The sequence below is a fragment of the Cornus florida genome, unplaced genomic scaffold (assembly GCF_030987335.1).
Source record: "Cornus florida cultivar Cherokee Brave unplaced genomic scaffold, ASM3098733v1 CherokeeBrave_3.0.0_Hap2_Chr11, whole genome shotgun sequence".
In the NCBI taxonomy this organism is placed as follows: Eukaryota; Viridiplantae; Streptophyta; class Magnoliopsida; order Cornales; family Cornaceae; genus Cornus; species Cornus florida.
In genome coordinates, this window is record NW_026775581.1 from 70,081,464 (window position 1) to 70,109,390 (window position 27,927).

Sequence of the window (27,927 nt, forward strand, 5' to 3'; positions counted from 1 at the left end):
TTATTGCTGTTGTGATGAAGACATGTTTAAAATAGAGAGTGAAGTCTCAACTCTTTAATGATCAGCTGAATCTTGACAAAGTCACAAACTTATATAATAATTGATCAGCATAAATGTATTTGTTTATATATATATATATAACAAATTTGTTGACTTGTATACCTCATTGACAAACTTGTATCCACAACATCTTCATTGTAACAGAAGGATTGAAAATTTGACAGAGTAGCTCAGAGATTTTAACCCATTATAAAAATTCACAACATGCAGCTTAAATATTAGCATGCATATGATGTAGGAGTATATAAGATGAAATGTCAAATGACTATTTTGCATCAAGAATGTGAATAGAATGATGAGCATATCAAAACTCCTCCTCTTTGCATTTCTAGGGGGTCTTGCCCTTATAGTTGTGGTTCATGCACAGGTCCCTTCAGGTTCGCAAACACTTTCTTGAAATATCAATATAATCAATATATTGTTGTTAAACTAAACATATAGCTAATCTGTCTGTCTATATATGTGTTAGGTTTCATAAGCATAGATTGTGGAATACCTGAAGATTCCAACTACACAGATGGAACAACAGGGTTATATTATAGTTCAGATGTAGGTTTTGTAGATACTGGTGTAGGCAAATCTATATCCCCCGAATTTAAGAGTGACACACTAGGGCAGCAGTTCTTGTGTGTTAGAAGCTTTCCTCAAGGGACCAGAAATTGCTACACTACATGACTTGCAAGAGGAAGAGGTAATAAATATTTGATAAGGGCAAGGTTCATGTATGGGAACTATGATGCTCAAAATCTATTGCCAGAGTTTAATTTGCACCTAGGAGCTGATTTCTGGGACAGTGAAAGTGGATAATGCATCCACTATCATGTGGAGTGAGATCACACATGTTCCTTCTATGGACTACGTACATGTCTGTCTCATAAACACAGGCCTTGGAACGCCTTTTATATCAGCATTAGAGATAAGACCGTTAAATAATTCTATGTATGCAACTACATTTGGATCACTAAACCTCTTCGGGCGTTTGGATTTTGGTTCAACAACTGATCAATTTGTAAGGTATAACATTTTTGTGTTGAGGTCTTTTTTTGGTTAGGAATTAGGAAGAATCAGATCTCTAATCTTTTTATTTCTATGTACTGAATTAAACAATTTGCTATGGCATTAATCTCTCTCTTAGGTACAAAGACGATGTCTATGATCGGATATGGAAGCCCTCTACCTTGGGTAACACCACAACGACGTTAAGTACCTCTTCCACTGTTGATTCCCTAGGCTCCAACCTATTCCAGCCACCATCTATTGTCATGAGCACCGCTGTGATGCCAATAGATTCCAATGAATCATTGTACTTCTGGTGGGAGCCTAACAACGTCACAGATAACCTTTAAATCTATTTGCACTTTGCTGAAGTTGAAATGTTGCAACCCAACCAGTCCAGAGAATTCGACATTTATTTGAATGGGAAACTATGGTATACAAATCTTGTTCCCTTCTATCTATCCACAACAACAATATACAGCAAAACACCTGAGAGTGGTTCAATATTTGGCATTTCACTCAACAAAACCGATAATTCAACCCTTCCACCCATCATCAACGCCTTCGAGGTTTTTACTGTGAAACAACTTCTACATTTACAAACAATTGACAAAGAAGGTACGCCTTGGCAACATCTATTTTTTCAGTCTCGTTTTTTGTACCTTTCCTCTCATGTTCAAGCTTTTTTGCATATATTTTTGGAAATTTAGTTGCTGCCATCATGAGCATCAAATCACTGTATGGACTAAAAAGAAACTGGCAAGGAGATCCATGTGCCCCTGAAGATTATGTCTGGGTTGGCATCACTTGTAGTTATGATGGTTCTGATCCCCCTAGGATCATATCTTTGTAAGTGTATGCTTTAAAATAACCATTCTATTTTTATTTTTATTTTTATTTTTTATTTTTATCGTAACTCTCTCACTTACAAATTTAAAAACTTTTGTAATTAGGAATTTGTCATCAAGCGGATTGACGGGGAGATAGCTCCTGACATGTCCAATCTCACAATGATACAATCTTTGTAAGTATATAAGTTAGTCTCACATTAACAACTAAGATGTCTAACTTATAATGGTATATGCAATACAAATTCAATTTACAATAGAAATAAACTAATCCAAACTATTCTTATTTCAGGGATTTGTCGAACAACAACTTAACTGGAATGGTGCCTGAATTTCTCTCACAACTGACTTTCTTAAAAGTCTTGTAAGTTACCTGGGAATGGGACTCAAATTATAAGTTTAGTTGGATTAAAAATGGAGGTCATGTTTGCTCACTTTTTTCAGAAACTTGAGTGGAAACAACTTCACTGGTTCAATTCCAGCAGAGCTACTTGCAAGGTCAAGGAATGGATCGTTATCATTGAGGTTTGCTCGTCTTAAAAACCATGAACCTAAGGTACCAAAATGTTAAATAAACTCCCTCTTCAGTGCCAAAGGTGCTTTCGAGAATGAAGAGAGAAAAAAAAAAAAAAATTAATTCCACCTGCACCCCCTGACCTTTGATCATTTCTCACCTACACCACTCCTAGGTTTCAATATTCCACGTACTTCCCCTGACCTTTAACCATACCTAACAAGTTACCTCTGCCATTAAGCAATTAATGGTGTGTGCTGATGTTAAAATGAGAAATTTATTAAAAGGTCAATTTTACTCTTCTAATGTCTAAGATAACATTATTAACCTCGTTGACCAGTACGGAATTACAAAACTACCCTTAAGTTGTTAACTCTTCATTTCACTGGAACAAACATATCCATATCTCCCTTTTTACCGTGTTAGTTTTTCTCTCTAAATGACTACACTGGGGTCACTGCAATGGTTCTTAACGGATTGAGGCTTTAAGCTAAAGGAATGGCGGTTGGTGTGATGAACATAAAGGTCAGAGAGAGACTTTGGATGTTGCTCGCTCTTTGCCCTTTTTGCTTTTCTTCTTTTATGTATTTGTTCCTGTTTGCATATATGATATGTGTATACAAATACATATATATATATATATATATATATATATTTGTGCACTTTGTGTATATATCTCACTAGAAAAAGAGGAAAAGTAATAAATCTAGTGCGGGTAATGTGGGGATTAATGATTTCGTTCTAAAGGATTAGTGATTTGGATTTGAATAGAGAATATAGTGGATCGGATCAAGGGGATGTGGAATCAGCTCTTCGAACTGGGGTTTGGGATAATGACGGGATGGGGTTGTGTGTGTGTGTGCGTGCGTGTGTGTGTGTTTTTGCAATTGGATCTTGGGTCTGCTAGTGGTGTTGTTTGCAAAGGGTGATTGTGGATGGTGCTAATGGAGGTTTGGATGCAGATGGTGGTTTATGTGCTAGGCGGGTGATGATGGAGGGGTTGACGACGGCAGAGACCAAGAGACCGAGCTTGCTCCGAATTCATGGCTGACATCATGATTCCGTCAATCCCTTCGCTCCCGACGAATCCCCGTCACCGATTGCTTTGCTTGATGGTGCGCCGGCCGCAGGAAAGAGAAGGGAGAGAGATGGCAGAGGAAAAACACAAATCGCCACCACTGATCGTCGTTTAAAGCACCACCGATCACTACTCACCACCATTAGAGTAGTCTGTTACAAACTCTATACCAAAAATGGGTCCGCAGAGTAGAGAGAGGAGAGAGAGAGAGTACACTACATCAGAAGAAGAGAGGAGAGAGAGCAAATGGGCCTGCAGAAAGAGGGGGGTTAGGTTAGAATTTTCGATTCTGCTTTAAAATTTTATAAATATTAGGGCAAATTTCATGAACCAGTGCTATCATTTTTTTGACCAAATACCCAAACGTTACTTTAGAAAACTCCCAACACTATGAAATTTGATCACATTGCATCAATGATGTGATTAAATGACGAAACTAACCTTCTGATATACTAAATCATTTTTAAAAGCAAAAATTGATATTTTGCCAATAAAAAAAATAGCCTTGGTGACATTTAAGTTAGCAAACCACTGGGAATCTTGAGGATGCCGATTTCTTCTCCACCACCACGCCGAATCAAAGAGAAGCCCTAACACCACTTACACCTTGAGACCCAAAATCACGAATTGGGACAAAAATTCGATGATTATAACCTTTAATTTTTAGTGTATGCAATTCAACCCAATTAAGCAAGAACACATACAAATCTCCATGACCACCACCTGCAACAACGTAACACCATCTCAACAGTCAAATATCTCCCTCTCTCACGCGCGCGCACACACACATATTTGCAATTCACTACCTTTCCCTTTTTATCACCAGCCAGAGGTTTAATTAGTCGACGATATCGTCCGTTGTTGAAGAACAAGAGCGTAGAAAGGGAGCGTTCTCTTGGTATATAAATATATTTACACACAACACATATGATGCTCATGACCAACCCACCGGCGTCAGAACTGAAAAGATCCGAGGTATAGTTGAAGGGGGTTTCCTCCGAGATTGCCACCGCTTATCCTAGCAACGGTGGCTTCATCCAACCGGTGAGTTTTAGAACGATGATTAAACCGGAAAAGCTTTTGTACCTAACTCTTAGCTTCACTGTAATGACCCAGCTCCTCTGGATCCGGATCATTAAACGGGTCCTTACCCGACCCAAAATCATCCGAGGGTAAAACGGTCTTTTCACGTTAAATTTAATTATCAAGGTCCAAAAAGGACAAAATGGTAATTTGCCCCAATTTAATAATTTGAGACTTAAAGGGTAATATGGCCATTTACTTGCATCACATAATAATTAAAATGAGGTCCGGGGTAAAATAGTCCTTTTAGGGCAAAAATATAATTATGGCATTTAATTTGGTCATAAAAATAATTAATTTCAATTTCAAATGATGCCAAAGTGTAATTTTAAGAACTTAAATTGGTAATTACATGAAAAGGCAGAACCGGTCGACGTATACTCCTTATACGTCGACTGGTTTGGGATATGAACAGTGGGAAAACCCACTGCCATGATATCGATCGACTGGTTTGGGATATGAACTGTGGGAAAACCCACTGCCATGATACCGGTCGACTGGTTTGGGATACCGTCGACTGGTTAGGGACGTGAAATGCTCAAACATACTATGAAGATACTGGTCGACCAGTTTGGGTTATACGTCGACCAGTTCTAGAAAATCTTCACTCCCACCTGTCCTGTGTAACCCCTATGCACCAACTTTTGATCGTTCAACCACCCACGTCACAACACTTACTTGCAAAATTAATACATTTCAACAATAAATTCGAGTACAACAACCACGTTATTACGTAATTTGCCGCACATTACTTAAAATACACACAAACCATATACAAAATGAATCCAATCATTTAACATGTTGCAAGAATAATACATATTGATAACGAAATTTTTGTAGGATACATAACACGTTCCAATACATCATTTAAAGACTGAACTGCATAAGTCTCATTTTATACAAAATTCAAAGGAATTAAATACAAGAGTAAGGCCTCTATGGCCAAAATTTACATAGCTTTGGTATAAATAAAAGTGAAGTCCTATCTACATTGATATCCATGGATGTATATTATTCACCGGCTCATCTTTAATCCCTAAAAAATGATAATAAGTAGAGGAGTGAGCACAAGGCTCAATAGAGAATACCTAAGTGGCATCTCCTTAAGCATGGTAAATAATTACATGCCTTACAAGCAATGAATAGGAAAAAGAGACGGGGATCATGTGAGGAATTCACATACGACACCTCAATTTTTAAATAATTCACACACCATCATATTCAATGCTATGCACAAGATGCTAATGCAATCACACATCACACTCTACCCTCACATAATCACACATTCCGTCTATACCATCGTATGTCCATGCATCACTTCCACACTCCTACACACCCACACATTTCATTCACCCCTCCACACATCTACACATCCACACATCACATTCACACTCTCACCTCTCTTATACCCATCAATACCCTCATGACATGCACATGAAATATTTTGATTTCAACCATTCAAATTCTCATCATGCTTTCATTATCCAATAAGTAATTTCACTACCATAATAAGATAATCGAACACTTAAACATGCTTCTACATACATCAAGATAACTATACAAAGAGTAATAGAGATAATCCACCATTTAGCAACTTCATAGCATGTTAATTGAAATTAATACACAAGATAAACAACTAATTTCCATCAAACACATTAATTAGACAAAGTTTATACATCAACCAAAACCTTAAAATCTTTATTATTCAATTAACATCAAATTGGCATGTCAAAGGAGGGAAAGACATTTAATTAACTACCAATTCCAAGGAAATCGACAATTAGACAAACTCTACCTCAATTAGAAGAATTGCCCCAGTTTTCGAAATCCTCTAAGCCTTTGCACCTTTGGTCTCTAATGAAAGCTCATGCCAAGCTCTCCATCATCCCTTCTTCCTTTCCCTCAAAATCTTACCTTAAACTCTCCAAATCAAAGTTTTTCCTTAGAAGACATAATTGTGTGCTTATGTATAGATATAGAGAGAGTTAGAGAAAGTGATAGAGAGAGAGGAATAGTGTCCGAAATTAAAAGGGAAAAGGGTGAAAAGTGGTCTTGCATCTTCCATAGCCAAGATTGTGCCAAGTGTCACCATTTGTGTAATTTCTAAATCAAGCTAAGTTACTATAATGTCCCTCCTCCTTTAATAAAATGCCATTCTTACCCCACAAATATCTACCTCTAATATATAGATATAAATATATACATATATATGAGAAATGTCCATTATACCCCTTTCTTAAAATGACAAAACCAGGAGAAGTTCCCGAGTCCTGAAATCGTGCCAACCTCCAAAAATTCTAAAAATGACACCGTCGCTTTTAATTGACTTATAATGCTTAAAAAAAAAAAAAAAAAAACTTACTAAAACCCTCGACTCAACAATTGACCAAAACGCCCTTCAGGGCCCGCGTGGCACGCATAACAAGACAAGGATTAAAGTAATTTAGAAAATCAAATAAATTCCAGAAATTAGAAAAACGAAAAAAAAAAAAAAAATCGGTAATGTCACAATCTCCCCAACTTCAAAAGATTTCGTCCCCGAAATCAATCCTCCTCACAAGAGAAAGACGAGAGGATACAAAAACGGAGTACGTCTCCGAGTACCCCACGCAACACGTTATACCTTAAAATCCCAATCTAAAGAATCCGACGTTCTATGTCACTCGCAACCCTATGCTTGTGACCCCACATAATCTCGACTGAACAATGACCACAGTCACATGCGACCTTTCCATCACGACAACCAACTGAACGAAAAAGGTATCACAGTGCCGAACAAAACTCTTTACCACCACCTGCATACACACATGGAACTAGCCCCCAACCAACTCCATGACCCCACCGAGTCCCATCCACTGAGAACCATCTGACCTGTCAAAAGTACCATCAGGTACCTGGGAAAACAACCCATCAGCATAGCTCAAGGATCAAGGAATCTGACAACTGAAACTCCTTAGACACGTAGTCCCATACCAAGTGCACCACCATCCATAACAAATGACCTGAATATGTGCAAAGAATACCATCAACCCTAAATAAGACTTATTCTAAAACGAGCTCGTCCTACCACACGTACGCAACGCATAACACCGTACTCCAACTGTCACTAAACATACTAAAATCAATGATCTTTGACCTTTGACCCAACATTATGTTAAGGAAAGATTGACATCAGAGAAATGGTTGGCCAGGCCATTCACATCGTCCATCCGACCTCAACACTAATGTCGTTCTTGTCATCAGGTCCAATCCTCAAGTACACCCACACACCAATCTCTATGTCCACTCTAGACACACGGTCTAACCATCCTCAACACACAAGTCACATCACAACTACTAGATACTATCACTAACTCTAAGACCCTAAGAAAACGTACACACCAGTAAACAAGTCGCGTCTCACGCCGTATCGATCACAACCTCTCGAAACGAATCCCACAAAACTAAGGACTTTACCTCTTATCATGGAGCTAAGTTGAACGATTAAAATCAGACCTTCATTCGGAATCCTTAATAAAAGAGGGAACTCTACAAGGTCCTTCCGTTCGCTAGAACGCACAACCCCTACATGGATACACAAAACTCACAAACAAAAAAGTCCTTGCCAGTACCAACATAAGAAGAAAGAAGATTAAGTTCCACTATCGCAACAAAGCAGAATACATATCTATCGATACCTTGCATAAGTTATGCCAAGAAGGAGGATCTAAACAGAGACGAAACAACGCGATCTGTAACTTGTACACTTAACATCCATATGCAAACGAGGGCAGTGCCCTCTCCCAAACACTAGGGCTAAACAACGATTCCTAAGACATCGCGTCCCACCCTGTCCAAAACAGAACCTTAACAAGTGAAATTCCAAACATTCCATTCATAGTTACAACTAGGCAATGCTAACCACTACATCAATAACCTTTAAGGTAGCTAAAACCTTTCTGTCATTAATCCATCATCGAAACCATTACATAAGAGCTCAAAATACACATCATTATCTGATAAAACTGTCTGGAATACTTATATAGTCCTACAAATACATCATTACTTTAATACCTAACGGGTACAACTGATACATCATCACAACTTAAAACTCATACAAAACTACTTGATCTATATCCTGCCCCAAGGGCCCACACTAAGCATCATCAACATCATCCGGTCCGGAACCACACTACGGGATATGTCCACCATCCTGGCACAGATGAACCGACACTGCATAAAGTGCACGGGCACCTGTCCAAACTCACGAGTAGCCCCCATTACCAGAACAACTGTGTGCAGGTACCTCCTGTCACACCCAAACTCGCAGGTATCCCCCGCTACCAGAACAACTGTGTGCAGGTACCTCCTGTCACACCCAAACTCGCAGGTATCCCCCATTACACAATCACAGGTAACCCCCGTTACAGAACTCGTAGGTATCCCCCGCTACACAGTCACAGGTAACCCCCGTTACTGTACCGGACTCACAGGTATCCCCCGTTACAACATGACACGATGCACTGACAACAACATGACAAAATGCACATATGATGATGTGACATGACTACCCAATAACTATGCAACACGACTGACAAACTACTGTGTAACTCGACATGACTCACAGACAACAGTGCAACACAACTCATAGACGACAATGCATCACAACTCATAGGTGACCATGTGACACGACACGACTCACAGACAACCATGCAACACAACATGACTCACAGGTAGCCCCCGTTACAATACGACACGACTCACAGGTAAACCCCGTTACAATACATGCCGGCTCACAGGTGTCCCCCGTTGCAACCGACACGACTCACAGGTATCCCCCGTTACCACAGTCACAGGTAACCCCCCGTTACAAAACTCACAGGTAACCCCCATTACATCTAGCACAACTATGCACAGGGAACTGCCTAATCTCACAGGTATCCCCCGTTACATAAGAATCAATCACAATAATATCTCATCTCCTCTGTGGACAATCACTCTTTATGTGGCCCGACTGACCACATCGAAAGCAAACTCCGGAACTAGGTCTATTAAGAGGACACTCCGCCTTGCGGTGTCCTGGCTGCTTACAGTGATAACACACTAAGCTTGTCCTAGAAGGCTCTGAAGAAACACCAATAATAGGAGTAGCACTTGCCGTCTGCTGCTCCTGAGTAAACAATGAAACATCCTTGTGCCTCTTCCTATCCCGACTTCTGGAATAAGTACCCAAACTCGTACCTCGTTCCTGAGAACCCACGGTACCACTCTTCTCTCGCCAATCCTTGGCTTCTGCTTCTACCATTAATGCTCTCGTAACCGCTTCAGAATAATTCTTTAACCCCAAAAGTGTCAACCCCAGCCTAATAGAACGGTTTAGGCCGTACACAAAACGCCATGTCTTCTCCTCCTCATTCCCTAACACTTCCGTAGCGAAACGTGAGAGAGAAGTGAACTTATTCTCATACTCTGTTACTGACATGTCACCTTGCTTGAGACTATCAAACTGCGTCCTCAATTCTCGTCTCTTCGTTTGCGAAAAATACTTTTCAAAGAAAAGACTTTTGAATGCATCCCAACTCATACTGTCAATATCATGCACGTTAGTCATGGTCTTCCACTATGCTGCCGCGTTACTAACAAACTTGTACGTAGCTAAAGTGATCTTCAACCGATCACCGGGCACTGTTATTGCCCTGAAATACTTTTCAACTTCATCCAACCAATCGTCCGCTACCAGTGGATCTGGACCTCCTTCAAATGTTACTTTCATAAGCTTGTTAAATTGAAGCAGATATTCAAGATTCCGCTCCATCTCCGTCTTCTGCGGCTGAATAGCCGGTTGTGGTACCACTTGAGGAACTGTGGTACTTACAATTTTCTGAAAGGCTGAAGCTATCGCCCTTGCCACCAGAACTTCGTCCTCTAGTACTTGTGGATTATTATACACCTCTCTTCCTCGGTCCTGTCCCATCGAAACCCTTTCTGGTTGGGATGGCCCTTCACCTGTTCGCTGTCCAACTTCATTCGAGTCCATCACTTCACGTAGTCTTTAAACACGGTTCTACAATGACAACCAAACGATCAACAAGAATACACGAAGTAGCTCAATCCATGAGCTACGGTGCTCACACTATTATTTCGATAAGAACTAAACGTTTAGAAACATAGAAGTGATCAAGCCCCTCACTTACGTGGATCAAAACTTTCCGCAACTCAATATACAACACTGTCCCGAAACCTTAAACTCATCAACAACAAAACAAACTAATCACGCGAACATCCACTCCCTAATGGATGAACGACCACAACACGAATCTAGACGTACAACTACTTCCCAAAACAGGATCATATCTATCGTGCTCAATTACGTACAATAAGAACTCATATACATGCTTTGAATTATAATTACACTTAACAATTAAGCACGTAGTCAACTAAGCATTCATTCATCAACAATAACAATTAACAATTAAACATGTAGCAAATCAAGCATGCTTTAGACAAATTTAATCATATAAGTAGCTGCACATATACATTTAACATTAATAGTTGATCATGCTTTTCCATTCAACAATTAATAAACTTAATGAGCAATGAATACGGAGACATACACTAAACATAGTAACATGTAAGCACATAAGCACGTAGCAATAAGTCATGTTTTTGAACCAAAAATTAATCATCACATAAGCATGCAATGTCGTCAAACCCAATTCTAACTCTTCTAGGTCAACCCTACTCGTCGTCCTTAGGTTTTCGAACCTAAAGCTCTGATACCATTCTGTAACGACCCAACTCCTCTGGATCCGGATCATTAAACGGGTCCTTACCCGACCCAAAATCATCCGAGGGTAAAACGGTCTTTTCACGTTAAATTTAATTATCAAGTTCCAAAAAGGACAAAATGGTAATTTGGCCCAATTTTATAATTTGAGACTCAAAGGGTAATATGGCCATTTACTTGCATCACATAATAATTAAAATGAGGTTCAGGGTAAAATAGTCCTTTTGGGGCAAAAATATAATTATGGCATTTAATTGGGTCATAAAAATAATTAATTTCAACTTCAAATGATGCCAAAGTGTAATATTAAGAACTTAAATTGGTAATTACATGAAAAGGCAGAACCAGTCGACGTATACTCCTTAAACGTTGACTGGTTTGGGATATGAACAGTGGGAAAACCCACTGCCATGATACCGGTCGACTGGTTCTAGAAAATCTTCACTCCCACTTTCCACTGTCCTATGTAACCCCTATACACCAACTTTTGATCGTTCAACCACCCACGTCACAACACTTACGTACAAAATTAATACATTTCAACAATAAATTCGAGTACAACAACCACGTTATTACGTAATTTGCCGCACATTACTTAAAATACACACAAACCATATACAAAATGAATCCAATCATTTAACATGTTGCAAGAATAATACATATTGATAACGAAATTTTTGTAGGATACATAACACATTCCAATACATCATTTAAAGACTGAACTACGTAAGTCTCATTTTATACAAAATTCAAAGGAATTAAATACAAGAGTAAGGCCTCTATGGCCAAAATTTACATAGCTTTGGTATAAATAAAAGTGAAGTCCTATCTACATTGATATTCATGGATGTATATTATTCACCGGCTCATCTTCAATCCCTGAAAAATGATAATAAGTAGAGGAGTGAGCACAAGGCTCAGTAGAGAATACCTAAGTGGCATCTCCTCAAGCATGGTAAATAATTACATGCCTTACAAGCAATGAATAAGAAAAAGAGACGGGGATCATGTGAGTGATTCACATACGACACCTCAATTTTTAAATAATTCACACACCATCATATTCAATGCTATGCACAAGATGCCAATGCAATCACACATCACACTCTACCCTCACATAATCACACATTCCGTCTATACCATCGTATGTCCACGCATCACTTCCACACTCCTACACACCCACACATTTCATTCACCCCTCCACACATCCACACATCCACACATCACATTCACACCCTCACCTTTCTTATACCCATCAATACCCTCATGACATGCACATGAAATATTTTGATTTCAACCATTCAAATTCTTATCATGCTTTTATTATCCAATAAGCAATTTCACTACCATAACAAGATAATCCAACCCTTAAACATGCTTCTACATACATCAAGATGACTATACAAAGAGTAACAGAGATAATCCACCATATAGCAACTTCATAGCATGTTAATTGAAATTAATACACAAGATAAACAACTAATTTCCATCAAACACATTAATTAGACAAAGTTTATGCATCAACCAAAACCTTAAAATCTTCATTATTCAATTAACATCAAATTGGCATGTCAAAGGAGGGAAAGACATTTAATTAACTACCAATTCCAAGGAAATTGACAATTAGACAAACTCTACCTCAATTAGAAGAAATGCCCCAATTTTCAAAATCCTCTAAGCCCTTGCACCTTTGGTCTCTAATGAAAGCTCATGCCAAGCTCTCCATCATCCCTTCTTCCTTTCCCTCAAAATCTTACCTTAAACTCTCCAAATCAAAGTTTTTCCTTAGAAGACATAATTGTGTGCTTATGTATAGATATAAAGAGAGTTAGAGAAAGTGATAGAGAGAGAGGAATAGTGTCCGAAAATTAGAAAAGTGGTCTTGCATCTTCCATGGCCAAGATTGTGCCAAGTGTCACCATTTGTGTAATTTCTAAATCAAGCTAAGTTACTATAATGTCCCTCCTCCTTTAATGAAATGCCATTCTTACCCCACAAATATCTACCTCTAATATATAGATATAGATATATACATATATATGAGAAATGTCCATTATACCCCTTTCTTAAAATGACAAAACCGGGAGAAGTTCCCAAGTCCGGAAATCGTGCCAACCTCCAAAAATTCTAAAAATGACACCGTCGCTTTTAATTGACTTATAATGATTAAAAAAAAAAAAAAAAAAACCTACTAAAACCCTCGACTCAACAATTGACCAAAACGCCCCTCGAGCCCCGCATGGCACGCATAACGAGACAAGGATTAAAATAATTTAGAAAATCAAATAAATTCCAGTAATTAAAAAAAAAAAAAAAAAATCGGTAACGTCACATTCACGTTGGCAAAATAGAGAGAGAAATGCTAACACCAAATCATTTGCGATGGCTATGTGCAAGCTTTGCCGTCGCCATTTCAATTTTGTTGGTGGATGGTTATGCTTGTCGGTATACCATAGTCACCGAGTGACTGGTCGGGGTGTCGCCGTTTGATTTTTTGGTTGTTGGTCGAGGGTTTGTCGTTTGTTTATTGGTCTCAGTTCACCGTCGTCATGTTATCCCTACGCTGTCTGATCTCACCATTGTACATCGTTGGCGGCTTGGACAGCGAGAGAGGGGGGGAGGGTTAGAAGATACCCAGTTGAAAAAAAAAAAAAAAAAAAAAAAAAAAAACTACAAGTCAACAGCCTATTTAGCCAATAGGCTATTGACACGTGTCCTCCATTTTTTTCCACATTATGATTCGACACCCTTTTATGAAAGGGGTAAAATAAACTTTACCAATTTCTGGCAATGGGAGAGGCTATTTTTGTAATTGGCAAAATACCATTTTTTGTTTTTTTAAATGATTTGGTATATCAGAAGGTTAGTTTCGTCGTTTAATCACAGAGTTGGTGCAATGTGATCAAATTCATAATGTTAGGGGTTTTCTAAAGTAGGTTGGGTGTGTATAATCAAAAAATGATAGTAGTGGGGGTTTCAAGAAATTTGCCCTAAATATTAATATATAATTGGTGGGTAAAATTGTAAAATCACACAGTTCTGTTAGTAAAATAAACGACCCTCACATAGAGGGGAGGTAGGTGGAATATTGAAATCTAGAGGGGGTGTCAGTGGGATATGGTCAAAGGTTATGGGGTGTAGGTGGAATTAACTGGAAAAAAAAAAATTTGTTTGTTTTATTTATCTTTGAATTAGTTAATCATGAAATATCTCCACAATTCATTGTTGTTAGATCCTTAAGTTATAAATAGCTATAGCCAATATAGTATATGATGCGATTAACATTTATGAATAATGATAAAAATAATGTTAACATTGATGTTAAAAACAGCTTCAATGGAAGTGAAGGCGAAAACACAAATTCTTGTCAATCTGTTCCATGCAAACAGAAGAAAGAGAACAAAGTTGTTCCAATAGTAGCATCCGTTGTTGCCATTTCCGTGCTATTAATCGCAATTATGGCTGCTTTATGGATCATAAGAAGGAGAAAACAAGGTATGAGAACCATGATCCCCATAATTGAACACAGAAAATTCTAAATCACAATTAATTTTCTATAGTAAAAGTTTTTCTCAATTGAAATATTTTTATTGAATTTGATGTGATCTCAGTAGTCAGAAAGGTTGATGCTGAAACAAACCAAAGAGAAGGATCATCCTTGGTGGTAAAGAATAAAAAATTTACATACTCTGAGGTCGTGAGTATTACAAACAATTTCAAGATGGTTATTGGGGAAGGAGGATTTGGAACAGTTTACCATGGCTATGTAGGTGACTCTCAAGTTGCTGTAAAGATGCTCTCCAAATCATCAATTCAAGGGTACAAGGAATTCCAAACTGAGGTAACCTGCAAATTAAACTGACATTTTTATGAAGTAGTTTATGTTGAGCTCATCAATGTATGGTAGTAGTTTATGTTGAACTAAATGTGGCTTCATATATTGCAGAAGAACCTTCTTGTATCAATATATTTTGAACTAAATGTGGCTTTATGTTGCAGGCCAACCTTCTTATGAGCGTTCATCGTAAAAACTTTACTTCTCTAGTTGGATACTGCAATGAAGGCACCAACATGGGAATTATCTATGAATTTATGGTTAATGGAGACTTAGAAAAGCATCTATTAGGTATGCATACTTTGGATTTGTGAATACAAGAAGTCAACCGATAATAATAGCAACCAATGCTACTCTAGCGACAATTTAAATTACTAATTCATGGATGCAGGTAGAAATTCAAATTTTTTGAGTTGGGAAGAAAGGCTTCGGATAGCAGTAGATGCAGCATTAGGTTAGTAAGCAGATGAATTCCATTTCTTTTCCTTTTATGATATCATTTTACATTTTTGATGCAAGTGTAGCTAATTAATAAGAAGTGGACTTGAATTGAAGGGTTGGAGTATCTGCACCATGGTTGTAAGCCTCCAATAATCCACAGAGATGTGAAGACTACCAATATCTTATTAAATGAAAAATTCCATGCCAAACTTGCTGACTTTGGGCTGTCTAGAGTTGTTCCAACTGAAGGTTGCACTCATGTATTAACAATTGTTGCCGGCACTCCTGGATACCTTGACCCTGAGTAAGCATTTCCCTTCTCCTATATAACATTAGTCCGGGCTGCAAATGAAATAAGCAACTTGAGGTCAAATGGTTAAAATAGGCTCGACTCGTGTTCATTCATTAAATGACCAAGTCAAACTATGATCTTGTTTATTAAAGTTTAAAATGTTATTAGTCAATTATTGGTATTTGTCAATCTACCAACATTTTAAAACTATTTTGGTTGACCAACAAATTTCTAAACCAATTACAAAACCAACAAAAATCACTATTCAGACTTTTTCTTCGTCCAAAATGCCCATATGTTACATTGTCTTCATCTATGAAAATCATGTGTAAATCATTTTATTTCCTTCCACAAATTACTTAAAATGTTAAGAAACACAAGGATTAGACAAACGAATTTATCTTTAAAATACCATTAATATGAACTTTTCATGATTGGGATAAATGTTATATATTTTGGATTGCAGGTATTACACATCAAATAGGCTGACACACAAAAGTGATGTCTATAACTTTGGAATTGTTCTCTTGGAGATGATCACGGGCAGGGCAGCAATACCAAAAGGCAATGATAGTATTTACATAATTCAATGGGTTAGTTCCAAGCTTGCAAATGGGGATGTTAAGATGTTAGCTGATCCGAGGCTGCGTGGAGATTTTGATGTCAATTCTGTTTGGAAAGCTGTAGAATTAGCAATGAGCTGTGTGTCTCGCACTTCCACCAGAAGGCCAACCATGAATTACGTGGTGATGGAGTTGAAGGAGTGTTTGGCAATGGAGATGGCTTGCCATGAAACAGAATCAAAAGATTAAATTGGACTGATATCCATGAATTTGGAGAGTGGACTAAGTCCCGCCGCCAGATGATATCTATTCAAAAAGTATCTTTGTTGTTGCGAAACATTTTCTTTCTTCAATCATTGTCAATAAGCTTGTGTTTGGCGGCATGGAATTGGAGCTTGAAATTGGAAAAAAAATTGGTTCAATTTTCTTAGTTACTTTTCTTCGATTCCAATTCCAAAGATCCAATTCCATGCCTTCCAAACATAGCCTTAGTTCAATTGAGTCCTTTGCAAAACCAACTGTTAGTCTTTGTTTACTCTCACTCTTCAAATTATCTCTAAGCGTCAATATTTGTTTGCCTGCATTGTTTAGACACATGTAATTCTTCTGAAACAATTCTATTGAAAATGTTATATTTCCCATCATATATTTCTTGCAATGCAGAGGACTAATTTATTATAGAAGGTTGGTTTGAAATCAAAGAACCCAAGCACTGGGCTTCAGTGTGTCTGTGATCTCTCTCTCTCTCTCCAAATTGAATAAGTTACTTCAGCAAGATAGCGGAATTCGCGACCTCAATAGGATTTTCATGACACTGGAGTTTGCCATGTGTCTGGAGGAATTAGTCTCACCCAAAAGTCAAAACATTAAGAACACCCCTCTAATTAGCGTTGGACAAGGATTAGCCTTTCATATTAGAGATGCCCTATCGGATGATATTATCCAAGCGCGTTGGACAAGAATTAGCCCTTCAGATTAGACACTCTCTACCGGATGATATTATCCAAGCTTTCATTTCTCTGTTGTTTTTTTCCCTCCCCATATATAATATATATTGGTGGGACTGCAAAAACGCACTAACATAGAAAATTAGAAATCTAATGAGAGAATAAAGTAATCAGAAGAAATAAAAAAACTAAATAGATTAAAATTTTGAGACAATGGCACATATAAAATTCTAAAATTCAGAAGGTATTTACAGAAGAGTTCAATTGACAATTGTAGAATTTGAAAAGACAATAAGCATTCCCATTACATAAATGAATTATTAGATTTAGTGTGAAATTGACGTTTAAAGTTTATATATAAAAAAAGGCGTGTCAACTAGTAATTAACAAATAATTAGTTAATTTATTATAGTAACTAAAAAAAGAGCTACGGATTTAAATCTTATATGCTGCATGCAAAACACTGTAAAATTTAAATATTTTGATCCTCTTTTCCTTTTCCCTTCAAATCACATCATTGCTTGCATGCTCTTCTTCTTCTTCTTCATTTTCATTTTTTTATTTTTTATTTTTATCTCTTCGTGGCTCCCAATATATTCAATGTAGAGTTGAACTCATTATAAATGCTATCAACAACCAAAGGACTTGACATTTGTGTGCTTATTATTACGATAACAATAGCGACATAAGGCCTGTCGTTTAAAAATTAAGAAGAGTCAATGTCTATTCTCCGATCTCCATCATCTTGATTATATAACAAAATTTTACATCGGTTCAACATCATTCACATTGGGATTGCAAGTTCGAGATAAAGGTTTTTTATTCTTGAAATAAAATTGTAATAGTATTGAATCTTAAAATAAATGTATTGTACAAATATTTCAACCTTAAATAAATGTGCTACTAAGAATAGTTTGATATAGTAATAACTCCTTTAAGTGAATAATAAGGGTTCAAGTCTCTAAAAAAGTAAAATAAATATATGAATTTTTTGACAATGACAAAAATAATAATAATAAATATATAAATAAATAAATGTGTTACCTACAGTACCTCATATAATATTTGTATTTGTGGTGTAACGAAATTATAGATATAAAATAAAATAATATAGTAATAAAATTATGAGTAGGTACGGACCTATTGTTCACTCAGTTAGGCCCTACTGATTTTTTTTTTAATATTTTTTTATTGTATTGATATAAAGTTAAATTTTTAAATTTATCCTTGTTAAAAGACAAAAGTGTCGATGTCAAAACAATAGTTTAAAAATATTATAAAAAATATTATAAAAAATAGTGCATCGATTTTTTAAGTGAGACACTTATTAGGATATCTCAAAATAAGAAAATGGACAAAAACTTTGGGCCGAAAAAACTATTATATATTCCTACTCACTTTATTTTTATTATATACCCATGATATTTTAATATTACTCTTGAAAAACCCTACTATTGTTACCCCTCCCTTTCGCAACTCCTAACCCCCATAATTCTTTGGGCAGTCCCTGTCGAAGAGTCCGGTTTCAAACGGTATTGCGACTCGGCACAAATATATGGTTTGACAAATTATTATCTGACATCCTCCTTGTACGTAGCTCAAATATCTTTATCCAATTATTGTATTTGACAACAACGTACATGCAGCTTATTGGTATACCTATGACATACATATGTAGCAGCACATAAAAGGAAACCTCTCATAGCTCCTCTTGTCTCATGAAGAATCTGAGTAGAAATATGTGGATTCCAAAGTGCTTACTCTTTGTATTGCTTTCTTGTTTTGCCCTAATAGTTGTGGTTTATGTACAGGTCCCTCCAGGTATGCAGACACACTTCCTTTATACATCAATATATATATATATATATATATCTATTCATTGTCAGAACACTAAGCATATAACTAATCTCTCTCTCCGTATATATATATTATATATTAGGCTTCATAAGCATAGATTGTGGAGCACTTGAAGGCACCAGCTACAAAGATGATACAACTGGAATAGATTATATTTCAGATGAAGCTTTTGTAGACACTGGTGTGAGGAAGACTATATCCCCTGAATTCATGACTAATTTTCTCCCACCACAGTTTAACAAAGTCAGAAGTTTTCCTCAAGGAACCAAAAACTGCTACACGCTGAGACCTGCACAAGGCAAAGGTAACACGTACTTGATAAGGGCCAGGTTCATGTATGGAAACTATGATTCAAAAAATCAAATACCCCAATTTGATTTGTACATCGGAGTTGATTACTGGACCACAATGATGTTAGACGATTCATCAACTCCCTATGAGCCGGAGATCGTACATGTTCCCTCCACGGATTATATATACGTTTGTCTCGTAAACATAGGCCTTGGAACACCATTCATATCAGCATTAGAGCTAAGGCCTTTGGATAAGTCTATGTATGAAACTACTTCTGGTTCGATCACTTGGCCTCTTTATGCGCTATGATTATGGTTCAACCACCGATGAATAAGTCAGGTTAGCCACTTTTGTTGTCAAGAATGTTTTAGAACTGGCAAGAATCAATTTTATCTAGGGTTTATTTCACTTACCACTATGAGGTTTGTCAATATTTCACATAGATCACTTCATATTTTATAATCTAACTTACCTTCCTTGAGGTTTTGGTTTATGTAACCGATTCTCCTATGTCTGACCATTTTGCCCTTCTAATGCCTGAAATGACAGTAAACATTTCATAGGCAAAACGGTTGAAAAATATGTGATGTTCCAATTTTTTTTTCATTTTTCATTTTCTTATTTTTTGAGGGTATTTTAGTCTTTTCTCGTTTTGCGTGCCGGACACCGTGGGGTGTGCCGGGTGTGTCAGAATGTTGTTTAGGATATTTCCTTGAGTTCAGGATTCTTGGAAATGCATTGGTTGTCATTTCGACATATTTTTTTTGTTTTTTTTTTTTTTTTTACCGAAAAGTCCTAGGTAGAATCTGCTACCGGGGTCGTTGAGTACGGAGATTTTATTTTGGGTTCATTGCATATCATGCATTATTCTTTTGTGCTTATATGTTATTTGTGGTTATGAATTGGTTGATGTGTGTGTGTACACACACACACATCAACCAATTCATAACCACAAATAACATATAAGCACAAAAGAATAATGCATGATATGCAATGAACCCAAAATAAAATCTCCGTACTCAACGACCTAAGAAAAAAAAGAAATGTGAGGGAGATGAAAATATATATATATATATATATATATATATATATATATATATATATATGGTAAAAGACTTTTTAAAAAAGAAATTGCCCTGGAACCTGTTGGATGTTAAGGGAGTCATTACATACCCCCACTTTCTGTTTCTCTTGTCAGTATCTTCATCTCCCTCACATTTTTTTTTTCTTTTCTTGTTTTCATTAATTTAAACTTAGATCTAGAGCTTTTCACTTAGAATTTGACATTGCCACTAAAGGCAAAGTTGACGAGCGCAACGAGACTTTCATTTTGATCGAAGCAAAATGTCGTTTGGCCACCCTTTTGAATTTCGAAAATTGGGGGTTTTGGTGGGATTGCTCTTCAATTGTGAGGTAAGGGTGTTCTAACCCAATTTTTTTAACCCTTGTGAATTTTCCCCCTAAAATTTGCTTATAAGCATGTTTAATTTGATTATTTGACCTATGGTGTTTAGGGTTTTATATGATAATATGAATTATGCGAATAGTTGGCTCAATTACATGTTCCTTAAGTTGATGTGATAACCTTTTTTTTTTTTTTTTTTTTTTTTTTTATGCCTTTATTTGTTCAATATGTTTAAATTGTTTATGTAAGCATGAGGTATATGTATATTGTTGAGAATTATTGATTTACATGAGATTTCATTGTTAAGATTGAAATTGTGTACCATGGAACATTCATGCATTCCATTGGGAAAGGGAAAAGAGAAAAGTTGTTTTGAAAAGCAAAAGAAATTGTTTTGGGAAAAATAGTTTCGAAAAGTGTTTGCGAAAACCCGGACGCCTAGGAGTCGCCTAGTGGTCCGCGGCGTTAGTGTGGTCTAGAGGGGACTAGGGAGAGACCCTAGCGTGGTTGAGCTACCTAAGCTGGATACGACGCCTTGAAGTTGCCTTATAGTCGTGGATAATTAGCCAATCCTCCTCTCATGACGCCTTGGAGTAGCCTTGGGTCGGACTACACTAACAGTTTGGAAAGGTGAATGGTATTGTTTCGAAAATGGGGAGTGACATTTCATAGCATGGCATATCATTGATATATATTGCACACTTGGTAGTCGGATGACGTGTATGTATTTGTTGATATTATTACTATTTTACTTGCTTCCTGAGGTATGATCCCGTTCACTTGTATTCTATTTCTTATGTGGGTTCATGAGATCGTAAGAGGTGTGTCTTAGATACTTCCTACTGAGCGGTTGGCGCACCCCATTATTTTAATATTTTCAGGATACGGGAAAGAGGTAGCGGATGACAATCCATCACAAGTGTAGACGGGATTGGATGTCTATATTTTGCTATCTTTTGTAATTGAACTTTAATATTTTGTAAATATAATCTTGACTATTTTGTAAAATTTTAATTTAATTTGTATAAAGTTGTAAGTTATGAACTTTTAATTTTAGCTATATTTCATGGACTGTAACTTAATGTAATTAAAGTGCATTCCTTATAAAGGATTATGGGACTAGGTAGTGGATTGGTAATTCCATATTTAGATGAGATGGAGGAACGAGATTCTTTTTATATGTATGTGTTGATTTTGGGAATATTGAATATTATTTGTATTGTGCGTTGGAACATGATAGATTAGTTTTAAGGCCAAGTGAGACCGATTTTTTTATTTATTTTTTATTTTTTATGTCACGACCCGAAAATTCTAATAAAATTCTCAATTTATACAAATTCAAATACATTAAAATACACCCAGGATTTAAAAAAAAAAAATACCCTCTTTTATACAAAATCAATTTCGTCAATTTATATACAAAATTCTCCAAATAAATAAATAAATCCTGCAACGCCGACTCTTCCACTTAAGCCTGAATCTAACAATCCACGTTCATCTTTGATACCTGAAACTGGAGGGTGGTGAAACAGAAAGTCCTAGCAGGAAAAACCATAACAAGAATTTCATGGTGGTTTAACAAAACAGCTTCCGAAAATATACATATTCATGTGAGTATATAAACAAAATAAATATACATTTAATCAAAACATTTTTTTAAAAAAAACATTTGAAACAAAACCACTCCTAGCCGTATAGAGAACCCTACACTGAAAAAGAAATATTTCCTCACTGGATCATTGGAGCATCAAACTTCGGCCTTATAACAACCCAAACCGGGGATCCGGATCGCTAACCCGGTCCTTGACCAAACCCGAGGACACACTAGGGGTAAAATGATCATTTTACATTGTGCAAGGGTAATCCATCCTTAAACTAATCAAATAAGGTTTTAAACAATCATTCTAGTCATTCCATGATACTCGGTGAAGTTCTACGGTCATCGGTTATGAATTCCCAAAAGTACCATTACCCGGTTCAAGGGAAATTCCGATACTGTTCTACTAAAACAATCATAACTCCCAACATGAATGGAGTTTGAAGATGAGGTTAGTTATATTGGAAAGCTAACTCAAAATCCTTGAAAATGGACTCAAGAATGACCCTATTTGGGTTTGGAACGAAGAAGTTATAACCGTCCGAAGTTAAATGATCAAAGTTGATAAAAATTATGAAGGCAAAAATATACACTGGAGGGCTGAACCGGTTCCCAAATCTTGGTACTGGTTCCACATGGGTAGAAAGCCCAAACATGAACCAAGACAACTCTTGAATCGGTTCCTGGATGAGGTACTGGTTCCCCAAACCCAGAAACTAAAAAAAAAAGCCCTGAAAGTCTAAAATCATGAACTTGTGCACTTAGGCACTCCTATGGTCCATTGGTGACCTTAATCCAAGTCCAAACCTGTCCAAACATAATGTAAAAACAACTTACATAACATCCCATGAATTACAATACATCCAAAGCATAGAGTTATAAATCCTTACATTATTCTAAAATCATTTACAAAGATTAAGCTTTGGATACATTAAGTTAAAATCCATGGATATGGTGATAGTCATAAGTTCTTTAGTTGCAAACCATCCAAAATACACCAAGGCTATGCAAAGTGACACGATTCTATACAAAAGAGTATGACTCTACATACAAAAGTCTAGTAAACAAAGGCCTCAAATCTGACCTAAGCATGTGATGGATCATCATCCGCCGCTTCTCTTCCATGTCCTGAAAAATATTAAATATAAGGGGTGAGCTAATTGCTCTGTAGGTGGTACCTAAGACACACCTCTTGTGACCCCGTGAATCCAAACAAAGAATAGAAAAATAGAGGACAGGATTATACAACTCCGGGGAGAAAATTTAACCATAATATCAATAACAAACAATCCAAGTCATAACGAGCCATGCTGTGCAATGTCATGCAATGTCGCTCCCTATTTCCAAAAAAAAAAAAAAAACCTTTTCCGTTATCATTTCCAAACCATTAATGTTACCTGTCCCATGACAACTCCATGGCGGCACGAGAGAAGGATTGGCTAACTGTCCCTGACCCATGGCAACTCCATGGCGTCATTTGGGGCCTAGGTAACTCAACCACGCTAGGGAAATCTCCCCAGTTCCCTCTAGCCCACACTAAGGCCGCGGTCCCTAGGCAACTCCTAAGCGGCCGGGTTTTTGCAAACCCTTTTTCAAAACTTTTTCCCCAAAACCTTTTTCATTTCCTTTAAAATCAACTTCTCATTTCTTTCCCAATGCTTATGCATGAAATGTGTCATAAAATTACACAATTGTACTTCAACAACCTTGCATGCTTAATAAGGAAATTCACACACGACATCTCATACTCACAATTAGTACAATTTTCAACAACAACATATTTAAATTAAGAACATAATCACTTAAGCATGCATTTGTCATGTATTTTCAACAAATCAATTATGCATACCATTTAAGCATGAAATTCATATAACTTATACAATTCAACCTTAATAACTTACATGCTTAATAAGGAATTTTATACAAAACCTAATATGCTTACACTTAGCACAATCTCAACAATCACACATCTAAATTAAAAATATAATCATTTAAGCATGTCTATATCATATTTCATCAACAATCAACATACACATCAGTAAACATGAAATTTACATGGAATTATAATTCATACACATAACATCAAGACAACTTAACATGAATTAATCACAATTTAACATGTTATACTACAAATTAAGAGAAAATAATTCTCCAAGAACCAAGATGGTGGATGAGAGAGAGCTTACGGGAGAGAGAATGAAAATGAGACCAAACATGGTCTTATGACCACTAAAATGGGTGATGGTGGGCCCCTCTTCAAAAAGATTTTTCTTTTAACATTAATTTCTACCATAAATTCATATATATATAAAGGCTACTTATAAATGGAATGCAATGGACCTAAAATAAAATCCCCGTACATAAGAATCCCGATAACGGGTCCCACCCGGGATTGTCCGTCCCGAAAAATGAAAAATTGCTGAAATTGCAACCCTTGCATTTCAAAGAGTCCGGAACTCAATGAAATGCTCCAGCCAACTCTCTGACACACCCCACAGTGTCCGGTACGTAAAACGAGAAAAGATGAAAATACCCTCAAAAAATTAGAAAATTACAAAAAATGAAAAATGGCGAAAATCAGAAATATTACATTCTACCCTCCTTAAAAGATTTTGTCCTCAAAATCTACCCTCCTTAAAGAAAGAGACTAACAACCACACACTTTCCCAAGAAATACTTCACCAAACCATAGAGATAAGAACTTAACAACATTGTTGCCTTTGACACCCGATGTCAATAGGCAATCATACACTGTCGTCAGAAAAACCCAATGCTCACCACCCTATGAGGATACTCGTCACTCACAACATCATACACAAAACTCGCTGGATTATACATATCACTTAAAACCAACACTGGTCCCTTTACACCGCTACACAAGGCTTCGGAGCTGAAAAAAGAACGGTCACAAAACCCTTGAACAAAACAATAACCTATTTCAACTCGTCCTTCAAAGGACACACAAGATCCCAAACGAGGAACCCCGTCCATTTCACAATCAAGCTCAAACTCAAATATATGTCCCTGTCAGATCAAGCACTTACTATCCACCACATAGCTACACCACCTTACCATATGACAATCATCGTACTTAACAACCCCAAAATGACAAAACAATGAATCTCCCAATGATTACATAATCATGAGTCACCAGTACAATAAAACAAATCATCTTGTACCCAAGTCACAAATCCTCAAAACAAGATCTTCAATAGTCAATGGTTGCACCAAAACCCTTTATCGGACACTTGGTCCAACCTAACATACCTTGTCACCCGAGACAATTAATCTAAGTCCACATTGCCACACTGACATAACACGCAAAATCGTGCTCTCACTGTCACTAACAAGTCGAAACAGTCATTGACCTTTGACCTGATATCGTGCTAGAGAGGGACTGATTCAAGAGAAATGGTTGGTCAGGCCATTCTCATCATCGATCCGGTCTCAGCACAGACGTCATTCCTATCCTCAAGTCTAAACCTCAAACACTACCCCATACAGTTCACAAAACAACCACGAGATCCACTCTCTAATCAATCCGTCGCTTTACATAACCTCAACAACTATACAGTCACATACCAGCTCTAAAAATCCCAATCATACATTAATCACACAACCCCTAACAAGTTGGAAACAACATGGCGCCAAACGTCACAATCATCAACCAGTATAAAAGATCTCTAATATCCTCATAACACCCATACCAGGTAAACAACTCCATGTCATCACTCGGTTCAATTCTTACCTCTTCAAAACACACAATACGACCGTCTCATACTTGAAACCTCAAAACCAAAGTCAATCGTTCCTATTATTCCTCAATAGAATCACACATTCACTTTCTAGCTGCTTAACACTCAAACAATACCAATACTTGTCCTCAAGACACTGCTCAAATCAGACATCAATAAAAACACCTGAGTACATGACTCACATCACATCACCTAACTATCCTCAAACTGCCATTCACGACACATTTCCTAGCCATCACCGCTAGTACTAAACATCAGAAATATACCATCCCTAATCGACAACTCGTGCCTCACACACCACCTGTCAGTAACACTCTTAGAACAAGCACCACAAAACCAAAGACTCCACATCCCTCCGTAGAAGTGAGTCGACCCATTCAACCAAACCTTTACCGGTGAACTCTAACATCACAACAACTCATATATAGGTTCATCCATCCGCGGACGCACACGACTCCTAGATGGAGAACAAGGCTCACGACAAACAATGTCCTTGATAGGACTAGAATAAATAAAAAGGGTAACGACCCCGTTCTCACAAGAGACTGACAACTCGTACCCAAATACACCCGACACCCTATCACACGTTACTCACCAATCGTCCAACTATGGACACCCAATCTCACCTGAGATGAAATGAATTCCCTACATACAAGGAGAAGAACCAACTGGAAACACATACGGGACTACGACCTCGATTCCAGATGACCTCGCCACTAATAGATTGTCACACACTATCAACACAGAAACCTCACATACGATACACCACGATACCCCTGCTAACCAAAACCAATCCGGTAAAAGCACCGACGCTCATGGCATACTAACACTAGAAACAATTACAGCCCTTCAGACACCACGTCCTGTTCTACCTAGAATCAGTCACTCCTAACCGATAACCTCTACGCCAAAAAACGACACTTTACCATTCATTTTATTTCTACCTGCCCAGGCGACACTTTCTCAATCACAGTGCACATAAGACCCGTGACCTCAGTCATAATAACCCATTGACTCTTCAAAAGAAAAAGATACCTACATGGCAACATCTCTTTCTGGTTCTAAAGACTAAGCTGACCACAACTGCCTCAATTGGCGCACAATCCTGTTACTTATCTGACAACGTACAACAACACTTACAATCCTTAACCACATTCGGATCATGCCTTAAATTATTCCGCTACTCATCACTAGGCATCACACTAAAACACCTTCACTGCCACTCGTCCAAATCAATAGTTCAAACCTATAATTCCACCGGACCATCAAGCCACTACCAAGAAATTCTTCTTCCAACATCCTTAAGATAACGCCATCATCATAATAGAATAAGCACCACTCTCGATACTCCCCACAACGACCATTATTTACCACTAGAAAAGAACATACATACGGCAATGTCATGCAGACAAATCCTTAAAACAAAAATGAGTATAAAAATCAAAATGCTCAACACTCAACTGTTACCTCAAAACCATCAACGATGCTATCAATCATTTCCAATCAATAGTCTATCACTTGAATCCTCAAACACCCAGCACAATCACTTGATACTCTAAACATACCTGTAATACAAATCCAGCCCATAACTTCTAA

At 37.2% G+C, this 27,927-nt stretch overlaps 1 long non-coding RNA gene and 1 pseudogene across 1 annotated transcript; both read left to right on the forward strand.

Moving 5' to 3' along the window:
• The first annotated feature begins 352 nt into the window (after positions 1–352).
• Positions 353–16,725, forward strand: LOC132281257 (probable LRR receptor-like serine/threonine-protein kinase At1g05700; annotated as a pseudogene).
• Positions 16,726–19,109: 2,384 nt separating this feature from the next.
• Positions 19,110–22,475, forward strand: LOC132284440 (uncharacterized). Its single transcript, XR_009472275.1, has 3 exons — positions 19,110–19,244; positions 19,363–19,913; positions 21,861–22,475. It is a non-coding gene; the product is annotated as an uncharacterized LOC132284440 (long non-coding RNA).
• The last annotated feature ends 5,452 nt before the right edge of the window (positions 22,476–27,927 follow it).